General features: G+C 42.4%; 1 protein-coding gene across 1 annotated transcript in view; it reads right to left on the bottom strand.

The window, feature by feature from the left end:
- Nucleotides 1–24,071, bottom strand: part of FHIT (fragile histidine triad diadenosine triphosphatase) — a 1,229,373-nt gene extending 1,205,302 nt beyond the window's left edge. Inside the window, exon 1 of the mRNA XM_087824669.1 lies at nucleotides 24,033–24,071. The gene's annotated coding sequence lies outside the window, so the exon portion shown is untranslated. The remainder of the gene's footprint in view (nucleotides 1–24,032) is intronic.
- Between the last annotated feature and the right edge of the window lie 277 nt (nucleotides 24,072–24,348).

Raw genomic sequence — 24,348 nt, forward strand, 5'->3', positions numbered from 1 at the left:
AGATACAGATACACAGGCACACACACACACACACACACACACACACATGCACACAAAACACAACACACTATCGCCACACCTGTTCAATGCTGTCCTATTTGCCAGGCACTGGAAAAAAATTTTCCAAATAACATGAGCTCCGGAAAATCATCAGGTGACATCTGAGGAATAGAACACCAATCAGCCAATAATTAGCATCTTAAAATTCAGAGAGCTAGAGACAGATCAAATTCCATGAAATCTCAGGGAGCATGACCCTGGCCAGGTTGGCAGCCTCACGATGAGGAGTCAGTGGCTTTGTTGGACCAGACAGACAGGCTGGGAAGTATCACGGGTAGTCTAATCCCAGGGGAGACACTCTGACAATGTGACATTTGCACAGAGATGCCGTAACGTGGCCCCAGTGTGTTTTCTCAGAATGGGATGACATTTCAAGTCAAACAGCTCTGCTCCCAAAAGCACAAACCCTCCCCAAACTCTAATGTAGCCTGAGTTTGAAAAAAAAAGAGGGTCATCTCAGAGAGAAACTGAGGTTGTGTAGACACGATGTTAAAATAATCCATTTTAAGGAAGGTCAAACCAGATATTCAGTGTTTAACCTCATTTGTTATCACGCCGTCATTACACAGACCTCAGATAGCCTCAGTCTAAAAATCACTTCTCATTTGAGTAAAATCCTGGTGTTGGAGCACCCACACTGGACAGTTTTCAATAAGCTCTAAAACTGGTTACAAAGCTGAGCTGCCACGAGGTGTGGAGAGTGAGTGACTGTCAGGGCGCCGGGTCCTCACCAAGCCCCTGCCGCCTGAACTGCTGTCCACATGCTGTCTGTAGGGCCACTGCTGCCTCCAGCCTATCCAAGGTCACCTTCTACATGGCTGGCTCACTCCAAAGAAAGGAACAGAGAGGCTGGAGAACACCACCTCCCCATTTGGTTTCTGTAGCTGCCCACGTGAGTCAGGGAGCGAGTTCTTTAAAGGAGTTCGGGATGAATGAAGGGGGAAACCTGCAAAGCAGACTGCCCCCGGCCCTCGGAGTAAATGCTGTGCCCCTCCACAGGCCTGTGTGTGCCTGTCTGAACACACTACCACCCCAAGCCAAGGGTGACTATTCTGCCAGGCCGCTGCTCCACTGCAGGGTCAGGTGGCAGCCTGTGCTCCCCTGGCTCCTGGCCCAGTGCTCCGATGGCCCAGCTATGTCAGTGTGGAGAGGGAGTCTGGTTGTGCCCTCCTCTGAACTCTCCATCTGGAAGATTCTCTGGCCTCCTTCCCTCTCATTTTTAATCTGACAGACACTGCTGGACAGGAAACCTCAGAGCACACCAAAGTTCATCTTCCCTTCCTCGCTTCTCAGCTGGCGTAATCACAAGGGCAGCATGAGGCTGGCATGGGCCAGGATGCCAGGAATTAAATGAGGGTCCCTGACCACTGGACCACATTAGTCCTGCCTTCCAAGGTCTTAATCAGTCCTCCTCTGCCTGGCACACCCACTTGCCTTTGAAACCCAGGGAGGTAGCTGGGTAAGATGCCATGTTCACAGCAAGTATTCAACAAAATATTGGTCGAGAATGGCAGTCACAAATGCCTGCTGGCTCCTGGCTTTGCAACAACAGTCAGTTTTGAGGTCTGGGCCCCAGTGGCAAGATTTCTGTGCCCCTTTCTAATGCAAACAGTTCTAGCAACAATGTTCTGAATGATATTCAGCCACCAGCTTGATTTGGAGGCAAAATGATCTTAACAAACAGCGGCAGACGTACAAACAGGTTATTGAGCCTGGAGACCAAAGCAAGGGAGAAAAAGAAAAGAAAGGGTTGGTGGAAAGTACAGGAAGGAAAATGAGCAGTGTGGAGAGAACTGAGGGGCTATGGCACTAGGTATCTCAGTTCCACAGCTCTGACCTGAGCTGTGACCCTAACAAGGGCTCAGGAGTGGAAACAGTGGGGAGAGATTCACAGATAGGGGAATTTTGAAGCTGGGTCAGACTTGGAGCTAGCAGGGAAATAGATGCGACCAACACTTAGTAACATGAGAGGTTTCAAAAGACAATGAGTCTTAATTCTGTCCTGTTTTGTACCTTTTGAACTACAATGACACACTAACATTAGCTCTTTTTCTAAGAGGACACTAATAGATACAATGGAAACTCTGAATACATTTTTTCCCCTCTGAATTCATTATCTCTGGCCCTTATCCACGGGCCTATTGCAGATTAAATTGGATTTTGGATCACTGGTGCTGAGGCGCTGCAATTAATTAACAATAGAAACATAATATTTACATCCAGGCCTAACAACATCTGACATTTAAAACTATTCTGCCAGTCAGGCAAATTCCATTTGACAAATTTTCACTTTAATGAACACGACAGGCCACAGTTTACATGATAGGCCAAGGAACAGAACAGAGTTGATGTCTTGGCATGTGCTTTCAGGCCTGGCCATGCTGGGGGAGAAACAAGCTGGGGGACTGTCAGAATAACAGAAAGACCAGATCCCAGTTCTACCCAGACAGATCAAGGACACACATCCCCCAACAAAAATACTCATAAGAAACTGTCCTTGTTTCCTGTGCAAGCTCAAACTTAAATACCTCTGCTCCTTATGAACCTCTGGATAATTTTTCTATCTTTAGGCTGTTGACATTTTCTTTAGGGTACTACAATCCCTTAGTCCTTCCTAATTAAAAAGTGATAAACGTTTGGCAAGGCATCCAATAATGTGCAAAGTACACAAGAGTTGGAATCGATGCAGCTTTTCAGTTGGCACAAGTCTGGCCTTCATGTTTTGCCAGATGGTATATCTCAGTAAGTCCCCAATCCCTGACTCAAGTGAGGGACATCGTCAATATGATGCTGAAGCAGAGATTGTCCTATTTTGCATTATACTAACACAAGGGCCTAACATTTTTGCTTGCTGAAACTTTCATAGCCAAAGAAGTTTTCATTTTTCCATGACTCATTATTCAAGTCAACAGAAGAAGGTGCAGATGAGAAGAAATATTTCAATCCCATAAGAACCATGGAAATTTGCTAGAAACCAATGTCAGAGATCAGATCTCCCAGCCTGACTTCCTATGGCTCCTCTATGGTTAGTGGTCTGAAGGAAACAGGGTGAGCTAGTGTGGATTTCTCCAAATATATCTCCACTACCTGAAAATGTGAATGTAAAAGACAGAGATAAAGATGAAAAATGCAAAGAGATCAAGGCAGTTAGGGAGAACCTCAAAGATGTGGGGAACGGTCAGTAAAAAACTAACAATGTCAACAGGAGCCCTTCTTATTGGAAAGGCCATATATTTTTAGTTTGCATATCTAAAACACTCTTTATTCTAACTTTTATATCAATCTGAAGGAATTATTTTTAACATACATCATTTCTTTCTTAACTAATTATACTACATAAATCAGATTACTTTTTCTATCTGATTACAGAATTAACAGAAATTGCATCTGTATTTAACACAGCAACATAAAATTTTACTATAAAGAAATTCTGTATCTGGACCAAAGGACTGTAACATTGGCTGGAAATCTAATGACAAGACAAACTGGCAACTATGGCACAACTACAGCAAGAAGTTTATTTTCCATGTTTTTAATAATAAGTAGCTCTCCAAAAAGAGTAACATATTAAGTAAGCAGATGACATAGCCAAAGGAGAGATGACAGAGAAACTCACATGATCTTAAATCAGTACAAAAGGTGCCCAGACACCACGAAAACTTGAGGGGACGTAAAAACCAAGCAATGACATGTCAGCTCCCCGGAGACGCCTCAACCCTGAAACAATGCGTCCCTGCTCTCACTGAAATCCGTGCTCTTCATCTGGGCACTTCTGCCTGAGAATCAGTTAGATTAGTCATTTTACAAAAAGGGTATTATCTTTAAAGTAGAAATGGCTTACGGTGAGAAAGCTCAACATTGGGAAAATATTAACTCCCTGAGACACTGAAAATTATTTAGGAAGCCAAATGAGGCAACAGAAAACACAGTGGTTTTTAAAGTGAGATTCAGGCCTACCCTCCTAACCTCTTCCTTGCTTAAATTCTAACATTTCTTATTCTGTTATGTCTTTTGTGGTTTCAGGAAAGATTTCTCTTTTAAAAAAAGGAAAAGGAAGTTGGCTGCCATCCCTCTCTCTTGCTATTTGCTTTCTCTTTAAATATGATCAGAGATCTAAACATATTTTCTTGCTCAGTGTTACTAAAATCTGAAAAGTTTCAATAAAGATTTGAATATTATTCTATAAAGTAAATGAGCAAAAGAAGTTCTTAGGAACAAATTAAACTTTGTTATTACTACTTCCCCTACATCTGTTCTTCCACTGCCCCCAAGCCCTCAATATTTCTGGACAGTATGAACAAAATTCTAACAAACATTCCAGCCACCTCACTCCAAAAACACTTCCTTCAATGGCTGCATAGAATTTTCTTTAGAAGGCAAGCCCCAAATTTATAGAAATATCTAGAATGAGAATGTTCAATTGTGAAAAATAACACACATTATGTCAGGGTAGAATCTGCATAGTGTTCTTCAGCACACTCGTGAACAAAAGAGCAGCCAGGCCCTAGAACTTCTCTCTGCTTTCAGCAGCAAACAATGTCAAAGTGTAAATGACAACCAGGGGGAAATGTACAACACAAAGACCATTTTTCTTTGTTGAAATCAGGAAGAAAAGTAGAACCCAAGATTTGGCAATTTATCAATTCAAAGGAATTTAAACAAAGTTCCACTTTAAAAGTAAGACTTGTTTGAAATATGGATTTGGTTCATGGGTTCCAATCTCAGTAATTAAAATCTTCATAGTGATATATCTTCAAACTGTGGCTTTTAATAGATCCAAAATGGTAACTATGTCCCCTGTTACTTCTAGATATGGCCATGATACTAGAACATTAAGTCCTAAAAAGATAATAGCATTTCCACTATTACAACCTAATTTAGAATCAATGTTTCAGACAAGTCAGCAACATGTATGCAGAATGTGGACACACATACACATACTAAGTTATAATAACAATCACGTTTGAGGGCTTTACATGCATTCCCTCCTATATAACACTATGAGATAAGTACTACGAACACTACTACACACCGAAGAAAAGGCAGTTGGAGATAACTGACCTCCCTAAGAGGTGAAGTTCAAGGACACAGGCAGGTAAGTGGTATAGTTAAGGTGCAAATTGAAGCCTGCTACCCTCCAGAGCCTGTGCTCCATACAACACAGCAGCATATGACAGCATCCACGGGGGAGCAGTATGAAAGAATTGATTCCTTTTGGAAATAGTCAAAAGATCTTAAATATCAGGTATATAACATTTTCAGCCCACCAGATGCTTATTTAATTTTGAAAAATCAATTTTTATGGAGCTGCTATGAGAAGTGGTTTCATGTTTGTTAATGCCTGGTCATATTCTTTAAAAAGTCGAGGCTTTATAGAGAAAAGATGCATTTCTTAAAGTGAGGAAGAAAAACAAGACTCTATCTAGATTGAACGGAAAATGTTTGACAAAACACAAACGAACAGAATCTAACTTTAGCATGCCTTTGCAGAAGGCATGTACTAAAATGATCATATCAGATTCAGAACACAAAAGACTTAACATGCTTATTGTTGTAAACAAAGGCATTTGGTTAAATGAAAGTTCCATCAAAGCTTAATAACCAAATTCAAGTGAACACAAAGTAAAGGGTTATATACTTTCTGCGGCCTCAGTAATAGCTAATCTAATAATGGTAAATGGAGGGTTATTGTTGATTCCTTTGCCTCTGTTTCATAAATTAGATAAAGCAACCTGGCAGTTACAGTACTTTAGAGTTTTATTCGAATAAGTGATTTTAAAGTTATCTCCAAATAGAACAAAGTCATGACTTGAATGACTGCTGAATAGTACCTTGCTTTCCACCACCACGTTAGTACTTTTGGTCAGTGTTAAGTAAAAAGCTTCCTGGGAACTAAAACTATTCTCTAAAGCTCAATTTATATCTATAGGACTGACTATTAGAAGGCAAAGTGTCATTGATACAGTATTATCTGATATTCCATTTCACCATGGCCAAGCTTGTAAAATATAAACTGTTAGAGAAGTCAAATGTTATTTATTTCTTATGATCCAAAACTCAGAAACAGCAGAATTTCTCTGGTTAATGATTTTTCATAGCACATTTCCAATTTTTTACTACAGTTTATTGATCTGGAATACTGAAACAGTTTTCTTCCCCTGCTAAAGGACACATAAGGCTGTGCCCTGGGTCCCCTGGGATGTGCCTCCAAAGGCAATGGTGGTGGCATCTCATCAGGCAGTGGAGGAGTGGTGAATGAGTGGCAGTTTCCTTTCTGAAAGAATATTCTGGTGGAATGTCAGGCCTTTTGATAATAAGAAACACTTCCCCAGTCTTTGTACTTGAAGACAGGGCTCGACACCTGCAGTTCTGTGAGCCGATGAGTTGCCCTTCACAAAAGCAGTCTATTTTCCTGCATTTTCCCCTTGTGCCCTGATATGGCTACTTTCAATTACCCTGATAGCCCAGGAAGAAAAATATCCCTCACTCCATATTTCATTCACATAATAAGAATCCGCAAGCTGTTCTGTATGACAGATGAGGACTGTGAGATGAAGCAACTTGTTCCGCCTGTCAGCCTCCAAGAACCCACAGCAATGAGATACAATCGTGATGACATTACTAGAGAAGTGGGTCAAATACATGGTCACTTGAAAACAGAATGTCAACTGTTCTATTTCAGTAATTTGAAGCTGTGGTACCCCCCCCAACACACACACACACACACACACACACACACACACACACACAGAAAAACAGAAAGAAAAGAGGCACTCACTGCTATTAGCACATGTATGTGAACACACGAAAATACACTGTAAAAATTCTTGCTCCCATAAGCCCTTAAGTGACTCTTTCAGCCTCTGACCCACCAGTCTTCAAAAGTTTGCTAAGCATCGACAATGAGCCAGACAATGAACTGGGTACAGACACAGCCCCTGCCTCTTAGAGTAAACTTTACAGACTGGGGTAAAAAACAAGCATTAACAAGGCAATTAAAACCGATGCAATGACGGCTGCAAATGAAGTACAAGATACTAAGGGGGGCCCGGCCAGGCGTGGCTCAGCGGTTGAGCGTCAACCTAGGATCCAAGCAATCGGGGTTCGATTCCCAGTCAGGGCACATGCCCAGGTTGTGGACTCGATGATGTTTCTATTTCCCTCTCTTCCTCTCCTTTCCTCTCTCTGAAATGAATAAAGATATATTTAAAAAAAAAAAAAAAAAAGATACTAAGGGGGTGTATGAGGTAAGAACTAACCAAGTCTTATGAATCAGAATAAGTTTCCCTGTGGACAAAACATTTAAGGTAAGGCCTCAAGTAGAATTAGTAGCCAGGTAAGAGGTGAGGGGGAAGAGTTTCCAGCTGAGGATCCTTCTGTTCAAATGTTCCTTTTGGAAGAAACCAAGGCTGCAAGATGCAGCAGAAAGTATAATGGAATAAATGAAGCCATGGAGTCCACCATAGAGAAGTTATTATCTATTCCTTGTTTTAACCCCTAGTTTAAAAAATTAATTAAAAGAAACAGTTTGAAACCTACTGTAATGCATCAGTAATATCTTGCCAAATAAGGGCACAAGTTAATCAAACCACATCTTCTTGCTGATCTAAATATTAAGGTAGATTCTGCTTTTATAAAATCTAATTTATCTTGACTGTACTGGTTAAAACCCATGGGCTATTTTTAAAAACATGTTTTGACAGCAGTGAAACTTGCAGCACATACAACACCAAGAGCATAAATTTGTTCAGGGTACAAGTGCCTGAAAATTAACATAAGCAGTTGGTACATGTGATTTACAAAAAAACAAACACACACACACATACACGAGTCATAGAAATTATAAAGGCTCTCCTCTGTAATATTTGGTCATGAGAATCCTGATTTGTTCTTGTAGAAAGCTGTTTTGGGTCATCATACATCTCTCACAGCACACGACCTTTTTCCATGGGATCTCAAATTGGAATGGAGAGGGAAACTGAATTCATTCATGAATATGCTCGTGCTTTCTACTAAACGCCAGTGTGTGATGTTCAGACTATTTTCTTTCCAAACTCAAACTCCATCCCCAAAATCAATTTTAAAATTGCATTAGCATAACTGAGGGCTGAATCTGGCCCTAAAAACTCAATGACTGAGTAGAGCTACTACTATGGGGAGGAAACTTAATGTCTTTAGCTACTAATGAGCAGCAATGGCTTTAGCAGTTGCTCCAAAATGAGCACAACCTAAGGCTGCTTTTAAAAAATATAGTACATAAACTACAAGAATTAAGTCCCATTCTACCCTGTTACTTAGATCTTACCTAGAATTCAATCTGGAAGGCATATTTTAAGAGGAAGATTGGGCAAATAAGAAAGTATCTACAGGAGGGCAACCAGAAGTGGAGAGGGGTATGATCTAAACTTCATATAATGAACAACTGAAGTTCCCAGGGAGATTCAGCCTGGAGAAAAGTAATGAGAGACACAAAAAACTGCCTTCATGTACACAATCACTGATAAAGCCATTTGTTGTATTGAGCACTTTCTCTGTGTAAGGCACTGTGCAAGGCAATGAAGATACAACACCTAGCAAGAAAGCCCCAGTCTTTTATGATCACGTGGAAGAGAAAATAGACTTTATCTGTGGCATTTCACAGCATATGGTATAGAAGAGTGGAACAGATTCTGGAATCAGAGCATTAAAATCAAAGCCTGTAGTGGGTTGAATAGTTGTCCCCAAAGGATATGCCTACATCAAAACCCTGGAGCCTGCAAATGTGGCCTTATACGGAAAAAGGGGCTTTGCAGATGTAATTAAGTTCAGAATCTAAGGTGAGGTCCTCCTGGATTACTGGAGTGGACTCTTAACTATAATGACAACTGTCCTTATAAGGGAAAGGCAGAGGGAGATTTGAGATAGACAGAAGAGGAAAAGTTACAGAAAAGGCCAAGTGAAAGAAATAGACATGCGGCCACAAGCCAAAGAATGCTTGCAGCCACCAGAAGCTGGAAGAGACAAGAAGGACTCTCCCCTAGGGCCTTTTAGGGAGCATACAATAGGGCTGAAACTCTGTGACATTAAATACCTTAAAAAGTACATAATTTCCTACATGAGCCACCATCCCTTGGATAAGAATGGAGGGGGTGCTCTTTTCCCAAATTGGAACATGAAAACATCTCCCAGTCAAAGGTAAGGGAGAAGGGCAAGCCAATGGGTCTTCAAAAAGAAGATAAACCTCCCTTTGCAATTCTCTCACTTCTTGGATTCAGAATAGTTCAGACACTGCCAACTACACCCTGGGTGGCAAAGTCAAAATGTGTACCAGGCCAGGCAGTAAGTCTAGGAAATTAAGATACAACTGCCTGTTCCTATTTTGGTGGTGCTGCAGGGCCAGATATCATAGATCACTTGGGCCTGGTTTGGCTGAAGAGACACAAGTTACAAATAAGGCTAGACAGGAGAACAGATAAATGAAACTATGGAATATTCACATAGTAGAGCATTATACAGCAGTCAAACCAAATAAAGTAAGGTACAGAACAGTGTATATTATATGTTACTTTTTTTGTAAGAAAGGAAGGAAAATAATACATATACGTATTTGTCTGTGTGTATTAAAAATATTGAAAAGGTACAAAAAAAGATAATAAAAGTGACTTACCCTAAGGGAATTGGGGGCGGAGATGGGGGTATGGGGACAGGAGCAGGAACAAAACTTCACTTTATACCTTTCTGTATTGTTTTGATTTTTGAACCAAATGAATATATCACCTACTGAAAAAAAAATTAAGCCTATTGAAAATAAACTAAGACAACATAGTTCAAAATGGTACATCTGAAGAGGGCAACTTGATAATATACATCAAGGACCTTAAAACTGGCATTTCCTTGGACAGAGTGACTCCACTTCTGAAAAAAATTTATCTAAGGAAATAACAAGAGAGTTTTATACACATACAGAGAGACAGAAAGAGAGAGAGAGATGTTCACTACAGAATTATTTGTCATAGTTAAAATTTTGAAAATAATCTACATTTATAATAATAGAAAAACAGAGTCTAAGGAAAAATGAAACATGCCAACAATTGAGCGATATGCAGTTGTTAAAAATTATGCACACATTGAAAGATATAGAAAAAATTCATAGTGTATTTTTTTAATCATTCATTAATTTTTCAGCAAACTTTTTAAAGTATCTACCAGGTGCTAGGCACAGAGATGGATGCTGATTTTTAAAGGGCAGTTAAGATACTGTACATAAATGGATTATCCCTTCCCCCACTTTTTTTTTGCATGTGAATTTATAGCTAAACCAAAATGAGAGTAGTGATTACCTCTTGGTCATGAAATTGTTGGTCAAACTTATTTTCTATAATGATCATATATTACTTTTGGAATAAGGGAAAGACACACCACCTTTAAAAATCAGACTAGCAACTCCCAGGATCAAAAATGTGCCTCATTCATCTCTGTTCTCTCCCCCTCAATGACTCCCTGAACACAAGCTTGATGCCCGCTTCAGCCACAGCCATCCGTGACCATTGAGGAAAGGCCAAGAACACTGCAGACACACTCTCCTTGACACCTCTGAGCTGCTGAACTGAAGCCACAGCCACCCCTACATTTCTAGATTTCTTGTTATATGAGAGAAATAATCCTCTATTTTTTTAAGCCACCATAAGTCAAGTATTCTGTTACTTGCAGTTGAAAGCATTCTGGCTGACAAGGTATACTAAATAATACAGGACATGTTAAGGCAACCCAACGTGTTTATTTTGATCAATGAGTAGAGCCTGAAGACTGATGTAAATTGCCCCACCAGCTTCTGGCTCCACAGTCTCTTCTCTGAGGTTCCTAGGAAACAGAGCCCCGGAGAAGTGGTTAGTGGGGATTCTAGTTGCAGAGGAGAGCACTGCCTGCAGGGAAAAAAAATAAGGGAGCTACCCCTATGGCTTACAATATGGCCCAGCAATCCCACTCCTGAGAATGTATCCTAAGAAAAGAATCACAGATATGATTATGCATATATGCAAATATTCTCCATTAATATATATCAGTTACACAGGTGAAGGAACCTAATATTAAATAATTGCAATAGGCTAAAAAACAATTGCATATTCTAATAGTGGAGTACTTTGCAGTCATTAATGACATGGGAAAAGGCACACCAGACATTGATGAGTGAAAAATAGGTAACAAAACTATATGTAAAGTGTGATCCCAATTTAGAGAACTACCAGAACTAACAAATATATACATGCAATAAAAAAAGATGGAAAGGGTATACACTACAATATTGATAGTACTATGTATCACGAGGGAGTGGAATGGCAATGTTATTTTCTTTTTGAGCATTTCTGGGTTTTTTTTAAGTCTTCTAAAATGAATTTATTTTCTTATGCAGTTGATAAGAAAAGTATTTTTTTTTAATAGCACCTTCTCATGGAACAATCTGTGTCCTCTGACCAAGACGTTGGCCTCATCAACACGACTTTGTCTAATATCTGCCTGTAGATCTAATGAAGTTAACAAGAAATAATTTATTTTTGTTTTAAAAATAAACTGATGCTGCCCTGCTGACATGGCTGTGGTTGAGCATCGACCTATGAACCAGGAGGTCACAGTTTGATTCCCTGTCAAGGGCACGTACCTGGGTTGTAGGTTCATTCCTTGGTCCAAGTCGGGGCATGAAAAGGAAGCAATCAATAGATATGTTTCTCTCACATCAATGTTTCTTTCTCTCTCTTTCTCCCTCTTTCCCCCTGCCCCTTCCACTCTATCTAAAAGCAATGGAAAAATATCCTTGGGTGAGGATTTAAAACAATAATAATAAAATAACAATAATAAAATATTAACATAATAACAACACAGCACCATCATTAAATCCCTGTGATGTGCCAAACACAGCACTGAATGCTTTCCAAGCATCATCTCTTGTGTTTACGTCAATCATGCACTATTCCCACTTAATAGATGAGAACTTAATTAGCAAGGTATAAGTCAGTCTGGCCCAAAAGCCAGTCACGCCAGGCAACTGCCAGTCACGCCAGGGTAGGGGGAAGGGCTTATCAGATCCCTGAAGCTCTCCACCTGACAGAGGATGTTGGGGAGGCACCGAACTTCAGAATGATCAGATCCAAGCCCCTCACTTTACAGATGTGTAAATGGAAGTCCAGAGAGAGGACAAGACACGCATAAGGCAATGAGAGAGCCAGTACTAAAACCCAGGTCTCCCAACTCCTAGTACTGTGTCCTTGTGTTGACATGATGAGGGCCTCTCACACAGAGTCAGCCGTCTCAGGCGCAGTGAAAGCAGAAAGGGAGAGGCTGAGGGCCTCAGAGTGATGGCGTCAGCCTGTCAGCTCTCCCTCTGTTCCCTCCTGGCCCTGGGGACTGCTATACACGCTGGCTGGAACATTCAGAACTCAGAATAATAGAAAAGCTTGGGGGGAGAAATCCACAGCCAAACAGGAAGTACCTTGTGTCCTTTTAGGATCTACCTAGAGCCAATTTCCAGTATGAAACTCCTGAAAAAGAAATGAAGATCAATGGAGAAGGAGGTTGGCTCAGGCACATGTGGGTCTCTTTTGTAGACACAAAACACAGCACAGCCAAAGTCTTTGAGAACACAGTCTGAATCAGCAAGTCCCCTGAATCCTTTCTAAGTGCACATATTCTCTAGTTTGGATAAAAATAATTAAACTGTCTCACAGAGAAATTTTTAAAAATAGAGTTAGGGTGATGATGAATTTAAATTCATTCAGTATTATGTAATCTTTGAAATACAACAGTTGTTTACTCTGCTTTGATTTCTAGGCTTTCCTTTGATGGCAAATATTAATATTTATCATTTTTCTGATGTTAGCCTAATGAGAATCTAAAGTGTTTATGAGAAGGCATTTAAATATTACAGTACGGTAGATGTGTTTGTTTTCTAATTTATATTCTTCTGTCTTTAACATCAACCAGCATTAATATTTTGTGCTGACTCCTGGGTTGTTGTTCATCATTTTCAGTAAACTTTATATGGCCAGAAATGAAGGCCTGTACATTTATGTGATGACCAAAGAGAATATGACAGTCCACCAAATAACACAGTACTATAGGGAAGATCTAACTCTGATTTTCAAAGAGAAAATTGGCACACAGGTATAACTACCAGCCAATAGCAGACAGAGCAGCACCCTAGGTTTAATGACAGCAATCACAGGTAACACAACACGTCAGGCACTTGTGAAGGCATGCTTTACATCAGTAATTTCACATGATCTGCACAACTCTGAGAGCTAAGTGGTCTTATTGTCTCCATTTTACAGAAAAGTGAGATGCAGAGAGGTTGAGTACTTCGCTCAAGATTACACAGCTAATGAGAAGCAAAGCCAGAGTCATTCCTCAGAGCCAGATAGTGGATTCTTCTCTATACTCCCTGCCTTATGAGCCCCTTCTAGATTCCCCAGCATCTGAAAATTCCAATTATCTGTGCAGCATAAATAACCCATCTGCATACAGCAGCAGCCTTCAGGGCAACCCAGACTTTCAAATCCTTATGGTAATAAGACATAATTCATTCAGAACCCTACGCCATGCATTGTTCTAAGCTCAGGGATAGAGCAAGAAACAGGACCAAAAAGATCCCTGCCCTTGGGGAGCAAACTTTCTAGAGAGGGGAAACAGACAATATTAACACAATAAAGAAGGCATTATCTCTAATGAGGGGAGGAAGTGGGAGGCAGTACAAGTTCAGGAAATGGTAAAAGGGGCTGAGGTCAGTGACTTCTGTAGAATTTCACTTACCTACACTCCACCATGCAACCAACACTCAGTCAACCAAAGAAGTAATGAAGGACAGCCCAGACGTCTATGAGTCTACAGCAGAGTGCAAAGTCCAACACCAAATTCCAAGTTAGGGACCTAGACCACTTACCCTACATGGGGACCAGGTGCTGGGAAGGCAGCATCAGCAAAATAGCCACTGATCCTGCCTTCATGGACCTTACAATCCAAAGGGAAGAGACGCATTGATCAAAACTTAGGGGTTGCCCGGCCGGGCGTGGCTCAGCGGTTGAGCGTGGACCTGGGATCCAGGCGATCAGGGTTCGATTCCCGGTCAGGGCACATGCCTGGGTTGTGGGCTCGATCAATGCCTCTCTCATCATTGATGTTTCTCTCTCTCTCCCTCCCTCTCCTTTCCTCTCTCTGAAATTAATAAAGATATATTTAAAAAAAAAAAAAACAAAAAACTTAGGGGTTAAATAAAAGCTGTAAAAAAAGTGTAAGTCAAGGAAGCAAAAGACAGAACCTAACCTACATAAGACTAAGAATGAAGGTTGTCATTCTGCCACTGACTCTATCTACGACCCAGAGCAAGTCATTTCCCCTCTTTGGAACCAGCTTTCCAACAAGCTTCCTTCAAGCTCTTTTTTAAAAAATCCTGTGAACCTATGATTCCAACATACAAAAACTGTATGTTATCGCTTCCTCCACCAATCACTAGATCCCAAACTGCTCTTCCTCCTCCTACCTGGCCAGGCCAACCTCACTTGGTGCCAATTCCCGCTTCAATCTCTGTGGTTGAGCCACAGAGGCCTTCTTTTGTCCCTCTGAGCATGTCAAGCAAGCTTTCCCCCTTCAGACCACAGCACAGGCCGTTCCTTCCGCCTGGAATGCCACTGCACCAGCTCTTCATCTGGCTGCCTCCCTCTAACCCCTCACGTAGGTCCCTGCTCAAGTACCAGCTCTCCTCCCTGGCTTCCCTATCTCAACAGATCACCTCTTTCATCATCACAGCAACTTATACGCTTCCTTGCCAGCACTTGGCATGTTATATTTGTTTGTCTGCATATTGTCCATCTCTTCTACTGGACTCCTAGGGCAGGGGCTATGCCTGCCTTGTTCACTGATGTATAACCAAACCTAGCACAGTGCCTGACATATAATAGGCTCATAAGTGCTTAGTGAGTGAATAAATTAATGATGAACAAGGAATGACTCACATCCAAGAGGAACCGGTAAGAACAAACCTGGGGCTTAGGAACTAAAACTGGGGTACCTGACAGATCAGAGGCCATTGCCAGGCTGCCATCCCATACTCCACCTGCCTGCTTGCTTAGTACCTGCTTGCAGATCCTGGGCCCGCTCTCCACTTGCCCACCACTAGTGTGAGCTGCTCCTACCACAAAAATAGAGTCTCACAAAAACCTGGCCAACCCCAAGTAATGAAAGTGTCTTGTGCAAACTCATCACATCCAGTGATTACTAATCAGTTCTCATAGTCATTAGAGAAGCTAATACATGCCAAGGGCTTTATATGTGCCATCTTCTTCACCCCTCACAGCATCCATAGTTTCCAATAGGAGCACCGTTCCAAAGATGAGGAAACAAACGTAGCCAAGAAATGTGTCCATGTTCACAATTCTGGTACAGTTACATGCTTTAGGCTTATGGACCTGAACCACTGAGCTCAAAAATAATAAAAATGTAAAATATAATAACAATAAAAATAATACATTTGCTGAGAAATTACTATATGAGAGGTACTGTGCTAACATTTTACATAGCTTTTCCCATTTAATTCATATCTACCTATGAAGTAAGTACTATTACGTTCATTTTATAGAGGAAAATAAAACTCTGCAAAGTAAAACAACTTGTCCAAGGTCACCCTCAGCCTGTTAACAGTGATATATGTATTTGTGAACTCTGAACAACATTACTCATTACCTGAAAACAGAATGGCAACATAGTATAAGCCATAAAGATCAAGACCCTTGCTAATCCAAGTGTGGCCGGTGGACCAGCAGTGTCTGCACCACCTGGGAGTTTGTTAGAAATGCAGAAGTTTCTGGACTCACCTGGACCCTTGCCCATAGTTGTGGCCAGTCCCCAGCCCATAGGAGTTGGACCCAGCTGTTCCATCTGCACTAGGAAGCCAAACACAGCTAATTCCTCTAGGCCAGGGAAACCTTGGCCTGTTGCCTCTTGGAAGTTCAAGAAGCGAGAGGAAGCCATAGCTTAGGGGAAGCTTTCTACCTGCTCAGAGGGGACAAGACAGGGAGGGCTCAGCTGCAGATTTATCTGTGGACATGGGCTGCTGAAGCTTCTTGGCCTTGCTTTTACCCCCTCAGCCAGAAGAACCCAGAAACCAGGATTTCAAACTGCAGCGGCTACCTATTGTTTTTGTATCCCAGGATTGCTTCCCCTCCTCTGAAGGTATCAGGGCCTCCCATTAATCTCTGTGTGTACAGCCATACACGCTGTACACTGCACAGGGCAACATTCCCATATATATTTGTAAAAACAAAACAGTTTCCCTCCCCTCCACCCAACCGTCTTTTTGTTATTACAGCCCTTCCATACACTCTGCATTTGTTTCTATCTCTCCTGCTTTTTCCCCTGCTCTCCTTCAGATCACTACCTCTTCCTTCACCAGGCCTGTTCCCAGGGGAGGTTAAATAGGAATCACAAGCACTCCAGGGTTGAAACACCCTTATTCCAGCAGGTTCCAGACCCATCCTCTGCCTGTCCTCAGGGCTCCAAGCACATGCACAAATAGGCATCACTTAACATTACCTAGCACAACAATGCAGGTACTGTCCTGCACTTAGTGGGGAGACAGGAAGGTAGCAAGCATTCTTTTTTTTTTTTTCTTCAAAACTGAAGACATGGGAAGAAGACATCAAGTCTTGCAGAAAATGAAAATTCTGTTCTTACCACATACCATACACTCCAGTGATTAAGGGACTGCAGACCATACTCTCCTCCGGCCTGTGCCCAACTAAAATATGCATGCATTAAACCTCAGGAGGGAGTACTGATACTTCACATTATCTATGATGGGGTTTAGCTCCAATAGCTGTGAGTCTGAGAAACTGCAGAACACACTGAATTTTAATGGAAATCTGATTGTTAATAAAAAGAGGTAAATCCATAATGAGCAACACTAATAAACACATAAAAAGACTTAGAGTCTAAGTTCCAGAATACTGTCAATGTGTGCCTTTTGCAAACCTCATAACCAGTCGGTTTCTCAGATTTCTCTTCCATTCTTAATTATTTATCATTAAAAGAAAATTTTAGCATACATCCAAATATCCCTAAAATATGTAAAATTTTCACTGTATTAAATCCTCCAATAAAAATACTGTTTCCCTCACTTTTCTTTTTCTCTCTATTGAGCCAACACAGCAGGAAAATAATACTATAGGCATACATCGGAGATATTGCAGGTTTGGTTCCAGACCACGGTAATAAAGCAACCATTGCGACACAGTGAGTCATAATCTTTTTGCTGGTGGATGGTCTTGACTTCAGTCTGTAAAAAACACACCACCTGTGAAGCGCAATAAAACAAGGCATGTCTATACATTGTGAAATGACCTCTGAGTGAGTAGAGAAGCTTGGGAAGTGCTGAAAAGTGAAATTATGGTGCAGGGAAATAGAAAATTCAAGCCAAGAATGCCTCTGGACCCTGAATATATGGTTTTAAATATAAATATTCAGGTGCAAACAAACATAAGAATACACATTTTCTGTAAGGTAAAAAAAAAAACTTCTGAAAGATTCCCATATATTATGGATAATCCAGCAAATTAAAAGTATTTAATCAAATTCACTTAATTATTCTATCCTGAAATGGAGAGTGTGGATAACTATAAAAAAAAATTTAAAGGAAACAAATCTTTATAATAGGTGCCCTCTCTGAAAGTGGTTCATCTCAAGCTGCAATGAATTAGAATGTAAGAATGTGACAAGTAAAAATGGGCTGCATTCTCTATGAACAACAGTTTAAACCTTTTCAATAACATGGGCACACACAGCTCATGAAAGCATGCGATTAATTCCGTTTCTTCGGAACATGGTTTTAATGGGTTAATACTTTATTTCAGCCACGACAGATGGAACAAACTGAATACCAGGAGGAGAAGGAGTGCCACCCTCAACATTAAGGAAAATCCGGACTCAGGTAAGTACAGCTAGAGACACAAAGGGCAGGGGGGCGGGGTCCTTGGCAATTAACCTCAAAGACACAACCCAGGGCACAGCCTGTCCTTAGTTCAAATTCCATGACAGCTTCGTGATGAGGCTTATCATCTCTTTCACTCCCAAAGCCTTCAAAATGCTACTTTCTAGATATTTCGTTCACCATCTGGGGCTTTCACCTGTTAGAGTGGACCTAATTCATTTCATGTTCTGTTTTTAGAATCGGTGATTCTCATTCCTATATGCACTTGAGGATCACCTGAGAAACTTAAAAAAGAAAATACTAATGCCTGCCTCCCACACTCTGATTTTAATTTATCTGGATGGGACCAGCCTGAGGTGGTTCTAACTTGCAAGAAGGCTGAGAATCACTGGTTGGAAAGCAGTCCAAACAGGTCAAAGTTATGTAAAGGTGGAGGCACTATAATTGGGCTAAATACATTTACATTAGGAGGCAAGGTGCTTCAAATTCCCATCTTAATCAGATATGACATAGTACTTTACGGATCCCAGATTCTTCCCCTTAAATTTAGTTAAACTCAATTGCATGGGAGAAATATATCTATTTGACCATAATAATCAAGTTTTTCCAAACGTCCCAGACTTTAAATGTGAGACAGAAACAAAAACAGTAGAATTAAAGGTATTTGATTTCACCTAGTGTTCAAATTATGATAAACAAGGAAACAGCAGGGTGCATAAAGTTGCAATTTTTATTAATGACAAGAGTAAAATCAAAGCTACCATGACTGAGTGCCAATTACTGTGTAAAGCATTTTCCATGGAAAACTTGAACCATCACTCTACAACAGGAATTACTGCCCCCATTTCACAGATAAAGAAATTGAGGCTCAAAGAGATTGGGACACTTTTTCCCAGAGTCACACAGCAAGAAGTGGTAGAATCAAGGTTAGAACCCAGGTCTTTTGCTCTCTAGAGTCCATTCTCTTAACCACATTATCTCTCACCTAGAATACTTAAGAGTTTCCATAACTCAAAGTTGAGTCCTTGGGCCAGCAGCATCAGCCTGTTAGAAATACTGAAATCTGGCCCATTCCAGATCTACTGAATCAGAACCCACATTTTAAGATAAGCAGGAGATTCATATGTACACTAAAGTTAAAGAAGCACAGGCCTACCTGGTTTTCCCACATCAACTATTACTTCTCACAAATTCATCATCCATACCGCATCCACACTTTTTAAAAGACAAATCCAATCACTTCATTTCTCCACTTAAGATTGTTAAATGGTTTCCCAAATACCCTTGGAACTAAGTCTAAAATTCTTTTACAATATAGGTAACTAGACTCTGCAGCCTCATCTCCCCCACCTCCCCTGTCCATCGGTTTTTATCCCCAGGCCCAGAGACCTTCTTTCTGCTCATCAAATTCCAACACACCCTTCCTTCCTTCCCTCCTTCCTTCCCTCCTTCCTTCCCTCCTTCCTTCCCTTCTTCCTCCTTCCTTCCTTCCTTCCTTCCTTCCTTCCTTCCTTCCTTCCTTCCTTCCTTCCTTCCTTCCTTCCTTCCTTCCTTCCTTCCTTCCTTCGTCCCTCCCTCCCTCCCTCCCTCCCTCCCTTTCTTCCTTCCTTCCACCATTCCTTTCTCTTCTTCCTTCTTTCCTCTAAGCTCTTCCCAGACTAGAATGTACTACCACTCACCACCATGACCCCCTCCAAGTCAGCCACATTCACTGCTGTATCTCCCACGTACAATGGCACAGTGCCTGGCACAGAACTAGAAGACAAAATGAGCTGAATAAATGCATGTTTAGGATACTGAGGACCTCAGGTCTTTCCTTTGTCCATCTGCAATTTGCTCTTGCTATGACTTTCATTCCCCTTTCTCCTTCCCCGTCTCCTGCATCCCCCCTTTCTCTAACTCACCTTCTTATCAGTAACCTCATGGCTGTTGAAGTTGTCAGCTTTAGAAAGGAGCACTGCCATGTCCACATGGCCACTGCCCTGGGATTACTCACCATCTGGATGACAACTGCTCCACTTTAACCCTGAGGCTCCTGGGATAGGCCCAGGCCTTTCTACAAGTGAACAGAAGGCCCCACTGACAGAAGCAGGCTGCTTTTCAATTGAGATTTAATATATAGATGGAACCATAGATCAGGGACCTCTCAGCAGGCAGTGCAGAGCCAAAAGTTTCACTATCTCTCTGCCCACACAAGAGAGTGCCACTGTGCTGACAAGATGGGTTATCAAGAGTTGTGGGTAACTTCATATTTTAAATGTGATGGCCAAGCTTACTATTCTAGGAAAACAAATGGCAAATCCTTTTATAAAATAGATATCTGACTCAAGTTTAAATCTTGAGTAAATCTGATATATTTTCAAATATCAAGTTTACATTTAATAAAAGTAAGAGCTGGTATTCATCTATTGAATACAAGCTACTGAGAGCCTGACAACATGCTGAAAGCTTTAAGCACAGTATCTTATTTAATCTTTATCATCACTTTATGAGGTAGAAATGCTTATTATTCTTTGGAAGAAACCAAGGTCTAAGTAACCCGCCTAAAAGGCAGGGCCGGGGTTTAAATCATAGGCCTCCAGACTACCCCTCTCTATTGCCTCTCTGCTATGCTGTGCTATTTGGATCTCTTGCTCATCTGAGAAGTTATAGATATTGACATTCCCGAAGAAACAGCCCCTGAGAGAATGATCTCAAAGGCTGAGATTTTTCTATGCAATGTAGACATCAAAAGGAAAGTAACCTGCTATATCTTATACAGGGTGGGGCAAAAGTAGGTTTACAGTTATATGTGAAACACAGAGTTTATTCTTGTATTATTTATTAATTATTGTATTATCTTCCATACGAACAACTGTAAACCTGCTTTTGCCCCACCCTGTATTTCAAAGCTGCATTTCTACATTAAAAGAGAAAACTGAGATTCAAGGAAAAGATGTGGGAACAGAGCTCAGGAGTGCTTATGAATGCAATTCCACAAATATTTTTTCATGTACTGTGCTGGAAGCTGAATGATCAGACTGTCAGTTGGGCGTGCTGGAGGGGGCAGAGAGGGGATGAGTAGGGGTGATGGGAACAATGTCTCCCATAGTGACTGTGCCAGGAATGTTTAGCCACTAATTTACAAAGCTGTTATCTTATTATATAATTATGTAGAAATCATCTTTCACATACAAGAGGTGAGAGTTGCCTGCTTTATTTTCTGTGAATATGTAATTGAAAGGGCCAATGTATCTTCTGAAAAAAAAATTTTGTACAACTTAAACAACTCACGTGGTCATTTCTGATACCCTATATTAGAGTGTTAAATTTTAAAGTATGTGAATGCAAACACAGTGTCATATTTTATTCTCAAGCGTCTGAAAGAACAAAAGAGAAAAGAGTACTGGGAGTCAAAACAAGGCTGATTTCCAAAATAGAAATGGAGCATTTTGAAACTGCACGTACATACAACTAGATAGGGACACAGAACACTTCCTAAAGCACTCCATCAAGCATGTACAGGAATAAGGCAAGGAAGAGTACAGCAAGTGAAAGAAATCATGAGCCTAAAAGGTCACATACAGTACTATGAGGCCTCCAGAATCCTGCCTCCATGCAGAAACAGGAAGCTTTCGGCACAAGGGCATAAGATGAAGACCATGGACCACTTTGTACCTTACTCCTCCCATTTATAAAATGAAAGAGTTAGATTTGATGATTTATAAGGTCCTTCCAGCCCTAACCCATTAGCAACTTTTCATACAGGAGGCCTCTGCACCTAAAGAGAGATAAGTATATAAACATGCTCAAACAAATTTGTTGAATTAATGAACTATTACAACCTTAATAATAATAATAAAGAGACTTTACAACAATTGGTCCTGGTCTGTGGCCTAAAGAGAACAAATTAGGGGAGAAGCCATTATTTAAACAGCTTCATATCTGATGTTCCTGCTAGATGACTGCCAGTAAAATGAAAATAACCCTGGACTCGCCAATAAGACATTTGGGTCTAGTTTCATCTCTGACACAAACCAACTATGTGACCTTGGGCAAACTGCTTTACCACCTGGGCCAGTTTTCTCATCTCTAACGTAAAGGTATTATAAAGCTATATATAACTAACATTTGTGGAACCTTTACTATATGCCAGGATTTAAATGATCTCAAAGGTTTTTGCTGCTCTAACGTTTGTGTCTAACTACAGAGGCAACATGGTGTAATGGAAAGATTCCAAATCCTGTACTCTGAAAGGTTGGGTTCCCCCTCGCTCTGTAAGGTAAGGTCTTTTTCTCTGCAGAGACGGCAAGGAGACTGGGTTACAATCCCAGTACTTCTGTTCAGTAGCTGAGTTAACTTGAACATGCTGACTAACTTTCCTAGTTTTTTAACATGTAAAATGCATATGAAAATGGTTCTCTCTCATACATAGCTTTTGAGAGGATTAAATTAAATTGTAATAACTAAAGTAATGTATATTTTATTTATATTTATTTGTTCAGTATGTCACATTTTATTACTAGGTGTGTGACCCTGGGTAAATCATCTTCTCAAGTTTTCTTCCTCATCTGCAAATGGGAAATACAGTGTTATTAAGAGAGAATATGAACACACTCTGTCATTTACACTGTCGACTGTTAGCTGCGTTTGAAAGCATGCACAACCCCTAATACTTGAAAAAGCATACACAATAATCCCGTATCTAGCCCTTGGAACAGTATATACAACCAATGGCCACAACGAAAGACATGTTTCCTAAACATCTCTCTCTAGTTCCAGCTCAGGGCAGGCGGGCGCAACGGCTGGGCGCAGGAACACAGGCCCACAGCGCAGCTGCCCCCGCGAGTCAAGGGGCCGCCGCACAGAACCGCGGACGTGAAGCCTCACCGCCCAGGAGACACCTCGCCGCCCGGCACTGGCGGGGGGGGGGGGAGGGGGGGGGAGGGGGAGGGGGGAGGTGCGGTACCAGCGCCCCGGGAAGCCAGAGGCGGGGCTCAGACGCCCGGAAGCGCCCCCCCCCCCTCCGCCGGGCTGCGGGCCGTGAGGCGGAGCTAAGAGGGTGAGTCCCGCACCCCCGGCTTCACGCGTGCGAGGCGGCGCCGCCCTCGGACCCAGCCTGGGTCCCAGCCTTTCTGAAACCGCCCCTGCGCCCCGCACGTTTCCGAGAGACCCACGACAACAAAGCAGTAAGGTCGCAGGTGGCAACCTTTCACAGGCAAGACCTCCTTTAGATTGGGGCACCCCTGGGCCCCTGGGGCAGGGAGCTTGAAGCTCTCTTTCCCCAGGTGAGCGCTGTGAGTGGCTGGCCCAAGGTCACACGGCAGAGGCAGAGCTTGATCCCAGAGAGGAAGCTGTAGCTGCAGCTCCAGCTCGACCAACCGCCTCCTTCCCCTCCGGCGCCCCCGATGGATCTACGTTTAAAAACCCTTGCGTGTTTTCACATAAAAGCATTAAGCTGTAAAACAGGTGTACGGAGGTGCCACAGAGTACTTCCACCATAGCGAATTCGATGCTTTTTTGTGATTTTTGAGTATTAAGTAATGTGAAACTCTCCGGGGATACTGCCTCCCCCGTGCCCTGCGGGCTCCAGCCCCGGGCACGTGTTCAAACCCGCCCTCCCCCTCGCTGCGGGGCGCCCAGAGCGGAGTGTTTAACACCGACCTGTTGGGGCAGAGACTCCTGCTACTTGCCTATGAAACTGACAAACCACCCAGAGCTGCCGGTGCCAACTACACCACCAGGGCTGCGAGCTGAGGCGCCCCGGGAACCACTGGCGTGGCCCGTGCCTCAGTTTACCCACTTACTAAATGCAGCGGAGGAGGGCGGGGTAGAGTTTGCGCCAGTGCGTAGCAACTGGCCCGGAATGGTCAGAGGGGGGTGGGTGAGGGTCTTCCTGACAGACCCCCCCCCCCCCACCTCCCAACGAGCTGCGCCGGCCAGTCCGCGCCGCCACTGGGCCGCCAGGGTGCTGACAGGACGCGCGTGGAGCAGGGACCCGCGTCCCCGAGACACTGTTCGACTTGCGCTTGGCCCCCGCCCCTACCTTCCAAGATCTTGGCAGCTGGGAAGTGAAAGGCAGAGGGAGGGAGCGCGGGGCAGGAGCGGCGCCCGAGCGTGCGCCCACGGGGTGGCTGCCTTAGGGGCCGGGAACACAGGGCAAAACTCCCACGACGGGACGGAGCAGAGCGGTGACTACAATTCCCAGAGGGCCCCGCGGCGGGGGCGGGACCCAAGATGGCCGCTCGTCTGGGGACAGGCGCAGGGGCCAATAGGCGCAGAGCAGGCTCATACACCGAGCCAATCGAAAGCCATAGTGACAGTAACCCTGTTCAGGGGCGGGACCACTGGGTCTCTGCAGA

This window comes from Miniopterus natalensis, chromosome 15 (genome assembly GCF_054644295.1).
Source record: "Miniopterus natalensis isolate mMinNat1 chromosome 15, mMinNat1.hap1, whole genome shotgun sequence".
In the NCBI taxonomy this organism is placed as follows: domain Eukaryota; kingdom Metazoa; phylum Chordata; class Mammalia; order Chiroptera; family Miniopteridae; genus Miniopterus; species Miniopterus natalensis.